The sequence below is a fragment of the Delphinus delphis genome, chromosome 1, assembly GCF_949987515.2.
Source record: "Delphinus delphis chromosome 1, mDelDel1.2, whole genome shotgun sequence".
Taxonomy (NCBI): Eukaryota; Metazoa; Chordata; class Mammalia; order Artiodactyla; family Delphinidae; genus Delphinus; species Delphinus delphis.
In genome coordinates this window covers 131,459,623-131,473,813 of record NC_082683.1, presented here as the reverse complement: position 1 = coordinate 131,473,813, position 14,191 = coordinate 131,459,623, and the positions used below count along the sequence as shown (strand labels likewise).

Here is a 14,191-nt window from a genome sequence, read left to right as displayed (position 1 = left end):
GTAAATAATTTGAGCAGCTTATCGTTGGGTATCAGATGTGTTTGTGTTCATAGCCAGTAGAGAATCCCATAAGATAAAGTAGAAGCTAGTGAAACAAAGTGAGGGTTTTCACAGTTTGTCTTTTTAGCCACCATTTGCATTTTACTTTTTAGTAGGTTAAAAGAAAACAAACATGCCAGCAACCATATAGGTATACTAAGATAGTGTAAAAGGTGTGAGAAAGAAGGAAATTAATCATTCATTCAACAGATATTTCTTTGGCACTCACTGTCTGCCAGGCACTGTATGCATCTCATTATACTTACTATAAGCCATTTTATAGAAAGTTGGAGAGGGATGGGAGAGTATAAGCAGCTGGCACTAATTTTTATTGTTTAGGGGTAAGATTATTAAAATTTTTATTAGTCTGTCAACTAATTTTTAAAAATTAAAATCCAGTCTCTTGAGTCTTAACCATGTTGTTTAGATTTTTCTGCTTTCTTTTTTTTTGCGGTACGCGGGCCTCTCACTGTCGTGGCCTCCCGTTGCGGAGCACAGGCTCCGGACGCGCAGGCTCAGCGGCCATGGCTCACGGGCCCAGCCGCTCCGCGGCATGTGGGATCTTCCCGGACCGGGGCACGAACCTGCGTCTCCTGCATTGGCAGGCGGACTCTCAACCACTGCGCCACCAGGGAAGCCCCTTCTGCTTTCTTTTATATTCCAAGAGGAAGTGTCCAGTGAGAGTCATGAGTTAAAAATTCCGAATATTTCACTTTCTAAGAATTTCATAGTCCTCTGTTTCTTTATCTGGTGAGGTTGAATATTCAGAAGAATTCATTAATGGAAATCAGTTTTCCTGATTCTCCAGCTAGATTTGATTTGGCCAAGCATTTGGGGTAGGGAGGTGAGGATTAGGCAAGGCCCAAGGAATCCTTTTCATTTCTAATTGGCTCTGGGTGGTTGGTCTGTCTGCTTCAAGGTCAAACTGTGAACCAATCCAAATTATTCTAAGCTTTTACATCTAAATGAGGCTTAAGTTTGAATAATGATAACAATTCCTTATTCATCATATTTTAAAGATATGTTTATACTTCATGTTTCATTTTATCCTAGAGCAATTCTGTGAAGTTATATAGAACTTCCAACTTTATATAATACTAATATAATTGTATTCTCATTGAGGTACAGAGAAGTTAAGTAACTTGGTTTCAGATTGGGTAGCTCAAGGACAAAATTAAAACTCATATCTCCGAATTCTCAATTTAGTGCTTTCTTTGTATGGAATTTAAAAATTTCATATCTATAAGTTGAAGTACATGTATTTAGCCTCGTGGTTGTTAAATGTGGTAGACTGAAGGGAAACAGCTGTTTCATAATCACAGGAGATAAATGTCTTTATCCTTAACTACTCTCTCCCCTTGCCTGTCTGCTTGCCCATATCCCAACAGGACAAAACTGAATTGGAGGCTGGAGTGGGCAGTGTAGTTTGCAGAAGCTCCCTTGTTAATGACATGTCCTCTTCCCCTCCTTGAGAATGGTTGATTTAAGGTCAAATGCCTAATATCAATAATACATATTGGCCTCTCCTGACTCATATTTGAAAGTAAGTTTATATTTAATTGCAGAATTGATGAACATTTTAGGGATTTATAGTTTTTACTTTAATATTTCTTTCAAACAAAGGATTGAAAGTATCGTCAAGTTGCAGATAATTCTAACAGTGTTTTATAGATGGAGAATCTGTAGTACAGTAGAGAGTAGTATATAGCTTGAAGTTGGATAAATCTCGGACATTCAAAGGAAGTCTTCATTACTTTGATTTTTCAAATTTTTCTTACATGATTTGTTTAAATTACGATTCGTTTAAATTCGTTTAAATTACGTTTAAATAGCCTGTGTTTGGAAGACAATTTCTTTCTTTTATGTTATCATATTACTACTGCCTCTGCATTAGCTTTTCCAACCCCCTGAAATAACCTTTTCTACCTCTTCAAGTCCCAGATACTCTCTGAGTTGTAGCAGAAATAAGTATTTTTAGGTAGATAGTAAGCCCCTTGTGGGAAGGTTACCTCTGCCTGATAAAATGTAGGTAGAATCTACATGAAGTCCATCTACCATTTAATAAATTCTCATGTCAGCTATTAAAAATGGACTATCCTGAAGGAGCTCACGATTTAATGTGAAGAAAGACTTTTAATCACATAATTATAGTATCACATCCTGGCATTATTGCTTCTCTTAGTACCATGGCAGATGCTAAATACTCTTCTGAATTCAGATGTTGTCTCACAGTCCTCAACATAGCACTGCAGGCAGCCACTACCTATTAATTACATTTAGCCCTAAAGATGAAATCTGTTGACCATTCTTGCTACTATAACTGTTTTCCAAACTATTAAAAAGTGAAATAAAATAGCAGGTATCATAGAACCTGTCATTATAAAGATAGTTTGATGAAACTTTTGGTTACATATTTATGTACAATGTATAAGTACTTACTGGGTATGAAAAGATAGTTTGATGAAACTTTTGGTTACATATTTATGTACAATGTATAAGTACTTACTGGGTATGAGGCCTCAGTTTAGTTTAAGGATGGGCTTTTGGCTCAAAGCTCAGTTCATATAGTTAATAATGGTGGTATCAGTATTTATATCCAGACGTTTTGGCTCAAAGCTCAAGTTCTTAACCACTATATTGCTTTGCCCTTCAGAGGCTGGAGATTTTGTTTAAAATCAGCTTTATTAAGATATAATTTGCATACCATAGCAGTCACCAGTTTTAAGTGTATAGTTCAATGAATTTGACAAATGAATACATCTATGTTACCACCCTAATCAAGATACAGAACATTTCCATCACACTAGAAAGTTCAGTGTACTACACCTTAGCACTCTGTCTTCGAACCTCATCTCTGACACCTGGCAACTGGTCATCTGTTTTCTATCAATATAGTTTTGCCTTTTCTAGGATATTATATTAATGGAGTCATTCAGTATGTTGACTTTTGTGCCTGACTTATTTGGAGTAATGTTTTTGAGATTCAATAATGTTGAATGTCTCACTAATTTTCTTTTAATTGCTGAGTAGTATTCCATTACATGGATGTAACGTGATTTCTTTATATACTCATCAGTTAAAAGATATTTGAGTTTCTTTGTTTCTAAAGTTTTCAGTGATTGTAAAGAAAGCTGTTGTAAACATTCACATTCAGTTTTCTGTGTGGACCTGTCTTCACATCTCTTGGGTAAATACATAGGAGTGTATTGCTGGGTTGTATTGCCAAGTGTGTATTTAGCATTATAAGAAACTGCAAAACTGTTTTCTAAAGTGACTATCATTTTGCATTTCTACCAGCAATGTATGAGTTTCAGTTCCACATTCTTGCCAACACTTGCTGTTTTCAGTCTCTCAAATTTCAGTCATTCTAGTAGGCGTGTGTAGTAGTATCTTATTGTCATAATTTGCATGTAAGTCCTAAATATTGTGATGTTTTCTCCCAGTCTGTTGTTTTCTTTTTAGTTTTCTGAGCAGTCTTCTGAAGTGCAAAAGTTTAAAATTTTAAGTCCAATTTATGGACTTTTTTCTTTTACAGTCTATGGCTTTTGTGTTCTATTGAAGAAATTGTTGTCTAAGTCTTCTTGTATATTCTAGAAGCTTTATAGCTTTTTTGTGGTTAGGTATATAATCATTTCATGTTAATTTTTATATACTGTGTGTGGTAAGGGTTGGAGATTTTTTCCCTCCACCGTAGATGTCCAGTTATTGTAGCACCCATTTGTTGAAAAGACCATCTTTGTTCATTGAATTTTCTTGGAACCTTTCTCAAAAATTAATTAATATGTATAAGTTTATTTCTGGAGTCTTTATTCTGTTCCATTGATCTATGTGTTTATCCTTATGCCAGTACCACATTGTCTGGATTTCTGTATCATTGTTGTAAACCTTGAAATCAGATAGTGTAGTTTTGTTCCTCTATTTCAAAGTTGATTTAGTTATTTAGGATGTTTGCATTTCCACATAGATTTTAGCTTACCAATTTCTTAAAAAAAGCATGCTAGGATTTTAATTTGAGTTACTTTGAATCTATGACCCAATTTGGGAAGATTTGACATCTTAACAATATTGAATCTTTGAGCCATAAACATAGTATGTTTCTCCAGTTATTTAGGTCTTTAATTCCTCTTAGCAGAGTTTTATAGTTATCAGTTTTTGGATCTTGCACATGTTTTGTTAAACTTACTCCTAAGTAGTTCATGTTTTTGATGCTGTTGTGTTATTTTAATTTCTAATTAAAAATTGCTAATTTGCTATTCAATTTCTAATTGTTGCTAATATAAAAATAAAATTTATTTTTGTGTATTGACCTTGTGTCCTGTGAATTGTTAAGTTCACTTATTACTTCTAATAGTTTTTTGGTAGAACCGATGTGATTTTCTGAGAAGACAATCATGTCATCTGAAAATCAATATAGTTTTACTTCTTTCTTTTCCAATTTTATGCCCTATTTACTGATTTTTTTAAAAAGATATTTTGTATTTTTATTTATGGGTGATATTGGTCTATGGTTTTCTTATAATATACATATATTTACTTTATATATTTTGGTTTTGATATCAGGGTGTATTAGTTTGCTAGGGCTGCTATAACATAATTACAGACTGGGTAGCTTAAAAAATAGAAAGTTATTTTCTCAACAGTTTTAGAGGCTAGGTGTCCAAGATCAAGGTGTTGTCAGGTTTGGGTTCTTCTGAGGCTTCTCTCCTTGACTTGCTGATGGCCACCTCTTGTTGTGTCTTCACATGGTTGTCCCTGGGTCTGTGTGTTGTGTGTGTCCTAATCTCTTATAAGGACACCAGTCATATTGGGATTAGGTCCCACATATATGACCTCATTTTACCGTAATTAGCTCTTTAAGGCCCAGTCTCCAAATACAGTCTTCTGAGGTACTGAGGGCTAGGATTTCAATGTATGGATTTGGGAGAGGATACAGTTCAGCTCATCTTTGTCTTCTGAAAGAGTTTGTGGATTGGTATGTTTCATTCTTAAGTGTCTGGTAGAATTCATCAGTGAAGCCATAGTTTTTGTGGCAAGGTTTTCATTTACTATTTCAGTTTCTTTACTTGATAAAGGGCTATTCAGGTTCTTTATTTCTTAAGTGAGCTTTGGTAATTTGTCTGCTAAGGGATTTCTCCGTTTCACCCAAGCTATTGAATTTGTTGGCATAAGTTCATAATACTTTTTTTGTTTATTGGAATTTTATTTTATTTATTTATTTTATACAGCAGGTTCTTATCAGTTATCTAGTTTATACATATTAGTGTATATATGTCAATCCCAATCTCCCAATTCATCCCACCCCCCCCACCCCCCGCTTTCCCCCCTTGTCCATACATTTGTTCTCTATACCTCTGCTTCTGCCTTGCAAACCGGTTCATCTGTACCTCTTTTCTAGATTGCACATATATGCGTTAATATACAATATTTGATTTTCTCTTTCTGACTTAGGCTTTAATACTTCTTTATGTTTTAAATGTTTGTAGGATTTGGAGGGATGTCCCTTCTTTCATTCCTGATACTGGTAATTTGTGTTTTCCCTTTTTTTTTCCTTGAACAGTTTAGCCAGAGGATTGTCAGGTTTTTTTTTTTTTTTTGGCGGAACGCGGGCCTCTCACTGTTGTGACTTCTCCCGTTGCGGAGCACAGGCTCCGGACGCGCAGGCTCAGCGGCCATGGCTCACGGGCCCAGCCGCTGCGCGGCATGTGGGATTTTCCCGGACCGGGGCACGAACCCGTGTCCCCTGCATCGGCAGACGGACTCCCAACCACTGCGCCACCAGGGAAGCCCAGGATTGTCAGTTTTATTAATCTTTTCAAATAACTGGTTTTGGTATTATTGATTTTCTAAATGTCCATTTTCTATTTCCCTGATATTTGGCTTTATTTTTATTCTACTTTGAGTTTCATCATTTTCTGGCTTCTGACTACAGAATCTTAGATTATTTTGGCCTTTTCTAAGGAAAACATTTAATTCTATTAGTTTCCCTTTCTAATCCCTGCATTAATTTTCATTCAGTTTAATATACCTTTTGTCATTTCCACTGATTTTTTTAAAAACTTTTTTTTGGGTTATTTTTTTATTTATTAATGGCTGCGTTGGGTCTTCGTTGCTGCGTGCAAGCTTTCTCTTATTGTGGCGAAGGGGGGCTATTTTTCGTTGCAGTGCGCGGGCTTCTCATTGCAGTTGCTTCTCTTGTTGTGGTGCACGGGCTTCATTAGTTGTGGCATGTGAGCTCAGTAGTTGTGGCTCGTGGGCTTTAGAGAGCAGGCTCAGTCAGTAGTTGTGGCACACGGGCTTAGTTGCCCCGTGGCATGTGGAGGCTTCCCGGACCAGGGTTCTAACCCGGGTCCCCTGCATTGGCAGGTGGATTCTTAACCACTGTGCCACCAGGGAAGTCCCCATTTTGATTTCTTATTTGAAGAATGGGTTATTTAGAAATGTTTTAATTTCTAAATGAGAATTTTCTGGATATTCTGTTATTAAGTTCTAATATAATTCAGTTTCATTCAGAGAATATGAATTGTGTGAATTCAGTCCTTTTAAATTTATTGAGACTTGTTTCATGGTTCACGGTAAGCTTTATCTTGGTTAATGTTCCATATGCATTTAAAGAAATGAGTTTTTTGCAGTGTGTAGACTGGTATATTCTATAAATGTCAAGTTTGTTGATGTGTTAAACTCTGTATACTCCTACTGATTTTCTATATACTTGTTCTGTCAATTACTGAAAGGGGTGTTAAAATCTTTAACCATTCCAAGTGTAATTGTGGGTTTTGCTATGTTTCCTTGCAATTCTGTCAATTTTGTTTCACGTATTTCGAAACTTTATTAGTAGGGCACATGCATTTAGAGTTGGTGGATTGATCCCTTTATTATTTTGAAATGTCCTTGCTTACTCCTGGTAATATTTGTTGTTCTGAAATCTATTTAGTCTGATAGCATAACCTCTCCAGCTTTCTTTAAGTGTTTACATGGCATGTTTTTTTGTCCTTCACTACTTCTTTATCTGTTTTAATTTTTAAAGTAGGTTTCTTGTAGATAGCATATGTTTGAGTCTTTCTTTTTTATTTATTATGACAATATGCCTTTTAAGTGGCTTGGTTAGACTTTTTGCATTTTAACATAATTATGATGTGCTTGGTTTTATGTGTATGTCTTGCTTGCTCTTTGTTTTCTGTTTGTCCCCTCTATTCTTCTATTCCTTTTCTGTCTTTTTTTTCCTTCTTTTCCTGCCTTCTTTTGGATTAATTGGGTGTTTTTAAGATTTCTGTTTTGTTGCTACAGTTGACTTATTAGTGATAGCTGTGTGGGATGTGTGTGTGTTTTGGGGGGGAGTGTTTGCTCTAGGGTTTATAGTACTCATTTTTAATTTTTTATATTCTAAAATCATGTTATGTCATTTCACATACACTGTAAGAATCTTGTAATAGTATGCTTCCATTCTGTAGGATCCATTCCAGTTACTCCCTCAATCGTTGTCTATTCCTTTTTTTAAAAAAATTGAGGTAAAATTCATACCTCATAAAATTCACCATTTTAACCACTTAACCTGTGCAATTCAGTACATTGACAGTGTTGTGAAGCCATCATCACTATCTACTCCCAGAATATTTTCATCACACCAAAAGGAAACCCTATATGCATTAAGCAGTCACTCTCCTTCTCGTCCCTTGGCAACCACAAATTTGCCTTCTGACTCTATAGATTTGCGTGTTTTTTGGACATTTCATATAAATGGAATTATACAATATGTGGTCTTTTGTGTCCGGTGCCTTTCATGGCCTATGTTGGGTGCTCTTCTGAATTAATGACTAAAATATAGCAGTTAAATCTTGTTGGAATTGGCTTGAAACAATATATTGGGTCAATCATATTTTGTTTAAGGAATTTGAAATTAAAAAAAACACTTGAATTGGCCTATATGAAAAAAAAAATAAAGTTCTTGTTGTAGTGCTGGTGCTGGAAGGGCTATATAGTTGACCCTTGAGTAACGCAGAGGTTGGGGTGCCCACCTTCTGCCTAGTCGAAAATCCACTTTAACTTACAGTCAGCCCTCCATATCCGCAGTCCCTCTGCATCTGTGCATTCAACCAACTGCAGATTGTGCAGTACTGTAGTACTCATTATTGAAAAAAATCTGTGTGTAAGCCGACCCATGCAGTTCAAACCTGTGTCATTCAAGGGTCAGTTGTATACTGCAAGCTGATATCCTTGAGAAGCAGAAAAAGAAGCATTAGTCACATAAAGAGTAGAGCACTGGCTTCTCCATAAAAACACCAAATGGCGGATGACGCTGGTGCTGCGGGAGGGCCTGGAGGCCCCAGGGGCCCTGGAATGGGAGGCTGCAGTGGCTTCTGCAGAAGCTTCAGCGCTTGGCCTCCTGGCCCAGGGTCAGGGTCGTGGTCGGGGCTGAGGCCAAGGAGCTTGCAGAGGCAAGGCTGAGGTTAGGGAGTGGCTCACTGTCACCAAGCTGAGCTATCTGGTCAAGGACATGAAGATCAGGTCCCTGGAGGAGATCTGTCTCTTCTCTCTGCCCATCAAGGAATCTGAGATCATTGACTTTTTCTTGGGGGCATCCCTCAAGGATGAGGTTTTGAAGATTATGCCTGTGCAAAAGCAGACCTGTGCTGGCCAGCGGATCTGGTTCAAGGCATTTGTTGCCATTGGGGATTACAACGGACGTGCTGGTTTGGGTGTCGAGTGCTCTAAGGAGGTAGCCATTGCTATCAGTGGGACCATCATTCTGGCCAAGCTCTCCATCATCCCCGTGCGGTGAAGCTACTGGGGGAACAAGATCGGCAAGCCCCATACCGTCCCTTGCAAGGTGACTGGCCGCTGTGGCTCAGTGCTGGTGTGCCTCATCCCTGCCCCCAGGGCCACTGGCATCGTCTCAGCCCCTGTGCCCAAGAAGCTAGTGATGATGGTTGGAATTGATGACTACTACGCCTCTGCCGGGGCTGCACCACCACCCTGGGCAACTTCACCAAGGCCACTTTTGATGCCATTTCCAAGACCTACAGTTATCTCACTCCTGATTTCTGGAAAGGTGGTGTTCACCAAGTCTCTGTATCAGGAATTCACTGACCATCTTGTAAAGACTCACACCAGAGTTTTCGGGCAGAGGACCCAGGCTCCAGCTGTAGCCACCACATCGTTTTCTATGAGAAAAATAAAGTGAATGAAGCCAGTTTAAAAAAAAAAGTGGAGCACTAGTGAAGATGTGTATTCCATATAAGTGCACTGAAGTCCCTAGATCCACCTTGAATCTAAGACTAGGTCCTGTGAGCCCTGGTCATGGTGTTTGCTATGAGATAATTCTAATTTTTCCACTTATATTATAGCTACACAAGCCTAATTAAAATTATTCGCCAACTCTAAGCCTTTAGTCATTAGAACTGATGCTCTGTTTGAGTAGAGGAATGTTGGGAGTGTGTGAGTAGAATAAGATCCAGGAAGAGATTGAGAGCGTATTGCAGTCATTTCACACTGGGAGGAATCAGTAGTGACACTCTTTGGCCATATTTGGTTTCCTGATCCAGTCTGCTTTTTGTTGGGGGGGGGGGGCGGTTGGGGGACAGAACACCAGAGATTGCTTCACCTGCTTATCTTTTTTTTTTTTTTTTTTTTTTGCGGTACGCGGGCCTCTCACTGTTGTAGCCTCCCCCGTTGCGGAGCACAGGCTCCGGACGTGCAGGCTCAGCGGCCGTGACTCACGGGCCTAGCCGCTCCGCGGCATGTGGGATCCTCCCGGACTGGGGCACGAACCCGTGTCCCCTGCATCGGCAGGCGGACTCTCAACCACTGTGCCACCAGGGAACCCCTTCCCCTGCTTATCTTTTCATGCCTATCACTTGTATTGATCATGGTGTCCTTTTTCCCTATACTATGTGGTCTCTTTTTTTTTTTTTAAAGAAAACTCTGCCCCTGAAGCTAGCACACAGCTATTTTGAATACACTCCCCCCTCTTTTTTTTTTTTTTAAAGATTTCATTGTTAAATTAGAGTCTAAGAAGTTTGCCTTCTATTCCTTTTCTTCCTTACCTTTCCTATCCTTATTCATAGAATCCTGTGACATAAACCAAAGTTAAATACAGGTCTTAGTGGAGATAGGAAAAAAAATCTCATTGCAAAATACCAAATAAACTTAATTTTTATTAAAAGAGACTTTTAAGATTTTTAGGGCTTTTTATCGTATCAAATGAAACTAGGAAGGAGTGAGATGAATGGACAGAGGCTGGAACTTAACTGCTGCCTGTGAAGATTGGTGCTGGGGATTTAGTGTTACCAGTGTAGGTGTTAAAAAATGATTTGAGGTTTATTATTTTCCTTTTCATTTATTTCCTTGTCTTTCAGTTCTGAATCCACCTGGGGCCAGTTGAGAATGGAGGATGGCTTGGGGATGGTCACAAAGCAGCTGGTTTAAGGGGAAGGAGGCAGCTAGAGAAATGTCAAGTTTTGGACATTTTGAGAGGAAAGAAGAAACATTTCTGTGGCTACTGACTTTTGCTGCGTGTCTTTCACTCTTGAAAGGATGTATATAAATTTCAGCATATTCAAAGTAGTTGTTTCCAAGGTGTTCTATATGTTGATAGTGATTTGAAATTTCATGGTCACAGTGATGCATGTAAGTATTTGTTTCCTTTCTCTTCTGAGATCATAGCATGAGGCAAAGGGCACTGGACTTGGCATTAAAAGCCCTGAGATTTAACTTCCGGCAAATATATGTTTGACTTAGAGTATGTTTTTTCATTTATAAATTGAGATATACTGGTATTCCATTATAGGATTGTGAGGTTTAGATTATATAATACATGTATAAAGACAACGTAAATTATAAAATCATGGAAAGGAATCAGGTGGTGTTTGCCAGGATTTCACATTTGGTACCAAAATATGAAAATGGTTCTTTGGTCCTGTTAGGTAAGATGTAACCACTCCCTATTTTCCTAAATAACTCTAAATTGTACCTGGCTCTGATTATCTTGATGTTATGTTTTTTAGTACTTAACCTTTGAAAGATTGAATGCTTGGTTACTTAGAACCAGTACTACCATGAGACAATTGACACATTTTGTGGAACTGTAATGGAGTTAGTGTCAGTACCAAAATATATATGGATTGAGCAATGTCCTTATTATTGTACCATTTATTATTACTATACCATTTGATAAGTTTGGATACTGCTTTTGAAGCAGGTAATACATTAAAAAGTTAGGCAGACTATAAATAAGGCACTGATTAAAAGTTTAACTTGAGAGTCAAACTGATTGCCATAAGACCCTTGCTTAACTGAGATGATGTGCCTTATAAATAGAAAATAGTAGAATTAAATAATTTTCTGTATCTATATCTGTTCTGCATTGTTGGTTTCTAAATGCAGTTAAATGACACACATAGCCTTTTGGCAAGCTTAAGGTTGTGCAGTATATCTACCTTTAGTTTTGGCAGTTGGTATGAAAATGTCTTCTTCACAAGATTGAACTGAAGATCATTATTTTAATAAAACAGTGACAAGATGAAAAGGTCAAATAATCACTACTAATAATGGTTTGAATAGTACTAGGTTCACTTTGTGGTCTATCTAAAGTTCTGTGGTAAGGTTGCAAAATCAGATGCCTAAAATGGCCATCTAATTTTCTCTTAAATCAGTATCCATTGTGCTTATTTGCTCTTATGTCTTTCTTTTTCTTTATTTCTAAGTTTTTCTGAGTTCTTTCACCTCTTTTCAAATAAGCTTTTCTTCCTAATACTTGGTTTCTGAGGTTATCTAATTGAGAATTTTCTTTATCTTTCAATGCTTTTGTCATTTTCTTTATTTTTTTTAGTACATCTTAAAAATATTAGATTTTAATTTCCATTTATCTTGTTTTCCTGTTGTGCTTTCGTTGTTTCTAGGGATGGTATTATGCTCCATATTCAACGGTGAACTCTTTGTGCTGCTTATGTTTTAGAGTGATTAAACATAAAATATGTTTCATGCTTATATTCATTGTTAACCATTTTTAGAGGTCTTTATTTATTTATTTGTGTGTATTTGCTGTCCCACTTTGTATTCCTTCTTCCCGTAGAACTTACATCAATATATCATGCAGTGAAGGTCTGTGTACGATGAATTCTTTAAGTTATTTGTATTTGAAAATTACTTGTTTTGCCTTCATATTCAAACATTTTTTTTTTGCTGGGTATAAAATTCCAAGTTTAAAGTTTTTTTCATGCAGTATTTTGAAGATGTCACTCCATTGTCTTTGGCTATATATATACAGTGTTTTTTAGTATCAGGTATACAGCAAAGTGATTCAGTTGTACGTATATATATATCCTCTTTCAGATTCTTTTCCATTATAGGTTATTGCAAGATATGGAATACAGTTCCCTGTGCTATACAGTAGGTCCTTGTTGTTTACCTACTTTATGTATAGTAGTTTGTACCTGCTTGTTTCAAACTCCTAATTTATCCTGCCCCCTCCCCACCCCACTATCCCCTTTGGTAATCATAAGTTTGTTTCTATGTCTGAGTCTGTTTCTGCTTTGTAAATAAGTTAATTTGTATCATTTTTTTAGATTCCATGTGTAAGTGATATCATATAATATTTGTCTTTGTCTGACTTCACTTAATATGATAATCTCTGGGTCCATCCATGTTGCTGCAAATGGCATTATTTCATTTTTTATGGCTGAGTAATATTCCATTGTGTATATATACCACATCTTCTTTATCCATTCATCTGTTGATGGACAGTTGGGTTGTTTCCATGTCTTGGCTATTGTAAATAGTGCTGCTGTGAACATTGGGGTGCATGTTTCTTTTCAAATTAGAGTTTTCTCTGGATATATGCCCACGAGTGGAATTGCAAAATCATATGGTAACTCTATTTTTAGTTTTTAAGGAATTTCCAGACTGTTTACCATAGTGGATGCACCAATTTACATTCCCAACAGTGTAGAAGGGTTCCTTTTTCTCCACACCCTCTCCAGCATTTATTATTTGTAGACTGTTTAATGATGGCTGTTCTGACTGGTGTGATACCTCATTGTAGTTGTGATTTGCCTTTCTAGTAATTAGTGGTATTGAGCATCTTTACATGTGCCTGTTGGCCATCTGTATGTCTTCTTTGGAGAAATGTCTGTTTAGGACTTCTGCCCATTTTTTGATTGGGTCTTTTTTTTTTTTTTTTTTTTTTGATATTGAGTTGCATGAGCTGTCTGTCTATTTTGGAAATTAATCCCTTATTGATAGCATCGTTTGCAAGTATTTTCTCCCAGTCTGTAGGTTGTCCTTTTGCTTTGTTTGTGGTTTTCTTTGCTGTGCGAAAGCATATAAGTTTGACTAGGTCCCATTTGTTTGTTTTTGTTTTTATTTCCATTTCTCTTGGAGAGGGATCCAAAAAAATATTGCTACGATTTATGTCAAAGAGTGTTCTGCCTGTGTTTTCCTCTAAGAATTTTGTAGTATTTGGTCTTATATTTAGGTCTTTAATCCATTTTGAGTTTATTTTTGTGTATGGTGTTAGAGAATGTTCTGATTTCATTCTTTCACTTGTATAGGTTTCCCAGCACCGCACTACAGCCGTTTAACGATTGTCACTGGGCAGGCAGTGCCTCTAATACTGGTTATGCTAGAGGTGATGTTTTTGGTAAACAGGCGGGGTTTGTGTTTGCCGAGTTCCTTTTACTTTTTTTAATCTTTCCTTAATGCAAGCCTGTGTTGGGTTAACAGTGTTTTTAATAAATAATTTAGTGTTGGGTTATATTTATTAGCTGTTAATTATCAGTGTACTATCAGTTACTGATGTAAGCTTGTGCGAGGAGAAAAATTTCTTGTTACTCATGTTAACAGTATTGCTTCTATAGTTATATAGATTAGTCCAATAGTCAGGCTAGGAGTTGATTTACTTATTGTTGGAATTAAAACATTGTTTTATTGTTGAGCTTGAATGCTTTTTCAATTGGTGGCTGCTTTTAGGCCAACTATGGTTTAAGTTTATTTTACTCTCTATTTAAGGTTGTATCCATTTCTAAAAAGCTGTACCTTTTTAGACTAACGATTAAATATACGTTGAGACTTGATGTGGTTTTTAGTATTACTTAGCATTGAACTGAAATTCTTTTCTTGGACAACCAGCTATCACCAGGCTCGTTAGGCTTTTCACCTC

General features: G+C 37.0%; 1 protein-coding gene and 1 pseudogene across 3 annotated transcripts in view; both read left to right on the top strand.

The window, feature by feature from the left end:
* The window catches only part of COP1 (COP1 E3 ubiquitin ligase), a 272,563-nt gene that overhangs the window by 1,892 nt on the left and 256,480 nt on the right, over positions 1–14,191 (top strand). The window lies entirely within an intron of this gene.
* On the top strand, positions 8,005–12,063 carry LOC132423702 (small ribosomal subunit protein uS5 pseudogene; annotated as a pseudogene).